This window comes from Rhinopithecus bieti, unplaced genomic scaffold (genome assembly GCF_001698545.2).
Source record: "Rhinopithecus bieti isolate Rb0 unplaced genomic scaffold, ASM169854v2 scaffold_3854, whole genome shotgun sequence".
Classification (NCBI taxonomy): Eukaryota; Metazoa; Chordata; class Mammalia; order Primates; family Cercopithecidae; genus Rhinopithecus; species Rhinopithecus bieti.
This window is the reverse complement of record NW_016804356.1, coordinates 926,719-930,885: the sequence shown is the minus strand read 5'-3', so window position 1 is coordinate 930,885 and position 4,167 is coordinate 926,719. Positions and strand designations below refer to the sequence as shown.

General features: G+C 36.1%; 1 protein-coding gene across 1 annotated transcript in view; it reads right to left on the bottom strand.

Annotated features, from left to right (window-relative positions):
- Positions 1-202: 202 nt before the first annotated feature.
- Positions 203-4,167, bottom strand: part of XIRP2 (xin actin binding repeat containing 2) — a 77,160-nt gene continuing 73,195 nt past the window's right edge. The window contains 1 exon segment of the mRNA XM_017867495.1: positions 203-2,097. The gene's annotated coding sequence lies outside the window, so the exon portion shown is untranslated.

Sequence of the window (4,167 nt, the reverse complement as noted above, 5' to 3'; positions counted from 1 at the left end):
ATATCTTTAAAATGTAGAGTAAAAAAGAAAATGAAAATGTTATGCTTTCTAATAATACTGTGCTTTCAGTTTACTATTTTATTTTTTCCAGCATTATTTTAGTGTGTGTGGTAAATACTTGCCTCAAGACAAATACTTCCCAAGTCATAAAGAGTATATGTACTTAGAATGACAGTATATATCGAAAAAAGTTACAGAAGTATTTTGGTTTGCACCTCAGGTGATTCAATTTTATTTCAGAGGAAATTACAGAGAAGGTATAATTGTGACAAGTATCAGCAGTACAAAAATCACACCCATGATGTTTTATAGGAAAACAGAACAATATACTAAAGTGCCATTTGAATGGAAAACATATCCATAGTGTTTCACACTTCTTCATTCCATTTAAAACAAAAGTAGATGTAAATAAATTATGAAAAAAATGACAAGGTGTAATACAAGAAATATCCCATTGAGACAGACATGAGATTTCTGAACATTATGTTTACATCAAGTTCCTCAAAAGGGTATCCAAATTCATAAAATCTTATTTCAGAACATCAAAATCTCTCAGTGCCCAAGTGTGGACGGTCAGTGGCCGAGATATTTTACTCAGTGTCACTGTAGCACCTATTTCTTTTAATCTGCTCTTCCACCGTGAGTTGTTCTGACTGCACCTCTACTCTGGGAAACAAAGGCTTAGCTGGACATTCATGGCTCAGGGCATCAAAACCTGTGTTTCCATTATTGTGGGCAGCTTCTTTTGTTTCACCATGCCAATGTTTAACATCCTTTCCAAATTCCCTTAAATCCAAGCATGCCATATTTTTAATTTGATCTACAGAATCTATTAAATCACAATCGAAAATGTTCTCATTTTTCTTGGTAAATGCGGTGATTTTCACAGTGTTAGAAAAGATAAAGTGTAAATTTTTGTTCTTTGAATGGCTTCCTTTAATGTTTAAGAGATTTGTATCAGGAAAGATGATTGAACTTCCTCCCTTTACCATAAGGCCCCTGCTGAGGCTTGGTTTTGGAGCAGGCTGCACAGGACTGCCAGCAGCTGCTCTGTCAGTCTGTTTCTTCAGAGCCATTCCTAGTGCATTCCTCGAGTAAGTCTTCTCAGATTCAAATATATCAAGTAACTCTGAGATTCTAGATGTATTTGCTAACTTCTCGATTTGATATTCATTTGCAGTGTCATTTGCTTCACTCGACAAGGGTAATAGATCAGGAAATTCTAAAATAGATGTCTTCTGCCCGCTATTATTCAGATGTGAGACTGCTACATAATTGTTATTATTATTCTTATTCAAATTCTCTTTATGATTTTCTGGCATCACCTCATCATCAGTGTTAGTAACCTGTAAAACTTCTGCACCATTGGTTTGGTTAGTTTTTTCATTTTTCTCCTTTTCAGCACTCTGCACAACCACATTATTGTTGTCATTAAGATCCATTTCACTTTTCCTGTTACTCTTTGTATCTTCAGCTTCACTCACCCTATCTTGCACATTCTTCCTTCCTTCCTTCTTTTCATCTTTTCTTACTTCATGTATTTTCATTTCTTTGATTCCTATAACATCTTCTTTCTGACAAACATGGGTGGACTGTAGATAAGGCTGCAAAAAAGGAAGGTGATCTTGTCCTTGTCCTTTATTTTCTGGAGTTCTAACATCTTCTAGCAGAGATTCACTTTTAAATTCAGCGGATGGAGGGGTTGTCATTTCAGGCGGCCATTTAGGTTTACTCATTTTGAGCTCTTCCTCAAAGGGAAAGGTTTTCTTAGGGATCTCCTTGGAAGGAGGCCAAATGACTTTTAATTTTCCCCTTTCCCCTAATTTTCTCAAATCATTCCTTTGCCCTTCACTCTTACCAGCATCTAAATGTTCATTACGATCTCCAGGTACAAGGGTGTTTTCTGCAGTATTTTTACACGTATTTGGTTCTTCATTAGGAATAAAGTCCACTGCTCTGCTTTGGGTTTTGCAGTTCCATCTATCTTTATGCTGCTTGTGTCCAAAACCTTCATCATAATTTCCTTTAGATTTGAAAAGTTGTTTAAAGTGAGGTTTGCAGTATATTTGTCCATGAAGTGATGCATAATTTCCCAAACTGCCAAAAAGAAAAGAACACTTAGCACTTTGTATTTACTGTAAGTTCATAGGGAATTGGGGATCATTTCAATGAGTTACAGACTAGTAAACTTCAGTTACTAGCAATGGGAATGACCCTATTAGTTGAACATTTCTGTTAGATAATATTACCACCAATACTTTGTATGGTGTATGTCTTGCAGTGTTTAGAATTTTACTTTGTGTGTCAGGTAATGGCATGATAGGTATTATAGGGTAATGCACATATGGTTATAGAAGGTGCAGAATGATAGGACTGAACTCGTGCTAATTCAATGATTTATGTGAGGCGTTGCAATTTCCAATAAATCCTGAGTAGCAAACACATACAAATCAACTATATGAGCTTCTTTGTTAACTGGATTTTGAATGAGCTGGAAGGCGTGCCTAACAATTGCTTATGTGGCTTCTTTAAGGCAATTAACAAATTGAGTGATTTACAATTAAAATGAACTCTAGTCAGAGGCAGGAGCATAGTTTTGAATATCTATGAATCTACACATAAAAATAGATACATCAACAAGAGAGCAAAACTTAAAACCCATGAGTAACATTTACAACAAAGTGAAGTGACAAGGTAGCCCCCTCAGCTTCAATATACAAAGAACTAAGGAGAAAACACCAACAGACACAAGACCAGCATGATGGTCTCATCTGTATTGGTGATAGCAGAGGGAGCAAGGAAGATGTCTGATGGACCTGAAAATATGAGACCACAAAATAACCAACTAATATTTCCTGGAAAGTATCACATGCCAATCAGAGAACAGCAGCTGAAACTGCGAGGAGATTTGTCCTCTCCAATAGACAATGAGGCTAGTGAGGTTGAACTCTCAAGACTGGGCTCCCCTTTTAAACAGAATCCCAAAGTGAGAAAAAATAGGAGAGTGGAACCAAGATTGAGCAGGATAATGATTACAGAAATGAAAGAGAAGGTTCTGATAAATATGGAGAAGAGCAGCCAAGCCAGGGAATTCTAGAAATCAAGCTGCCTTATTTTCATGATCAGTATATGAAAACTAAAAGAGGTAGCTCTGTGAAGTTAGAAAACCATCCTGATTTTATCCTTCTAAGGTTTTGGAATACTAATTTTACATAAAAATCAGCAACAGAAATGTACCAAGGTAAATAATACACGAAGTTACTAAAATAAAATAAAAATGCAAAGGGCATTATAATATCCCTGTAAATAATGAAAACATGCCAGAAAACATGCTCTAAAATATATCAAAATGTAACCTATGACTTCAAAATGAGTTAAAAGACATTAAGAACATGATAAAAGACCTGAAAGAACATCATGAATCAGAATTTAAAATCTCATAAGTCAGGTGCCAGAAATCAGGAAAAAATAGAAATAAAAGATAAAAATATCAGCAACAAAACTAAACTAAAAGAAATACAAGAGCAAATAAACACAATAAAAAGTGACTTAAGAGAAACAGAAGAATGAAAACATAACCTTTTCAACAATCAGAAAGAAAGAAAGAAATATAAGAAGAATTTGAGAGAAAGAGACAGATATTAAAAATAGGCAAAAAACATTCAAGGTATAGATAATAGGAATTCCTGAAGAAAAAAATTATATAATGAAACAGATTAAATATTAAATAGTTATAATTAAAACAAACTTTCTTGCATACAAAAAGTATGCAACAACATACGGAAAGAGCACACTGGGTAACTGACACTAGTGAAGAATGACCAATGCCAAGAACTAGTCTAGTAAAATTGCTAGATTTTAAATAATAAAAAGAAAAAAGGCTGGACGCGGTGGCTCACACCTGTAATCCCAGCACTTTGGGAGGCCGAGGCAGGTGGATCATGAGGTCAGGAGATGGAGACCATCCTGGCCAACATGGAGAAACCGCATCTCTACTAAAAATACAATAAATTAGCTGGGTGTGGTGGCAGGCACCTGTAGTCCCAGCTACTTGGGAGGCTGAGGCAGGAGAATGGCGTGAACCCGGGAGGTGGAGCTTGCAGTAAGCCGAGATCGCGCCACCGCACTCCAGCCTGGGCGACAGAGCGAGACTCTGTCTCAAAAAAA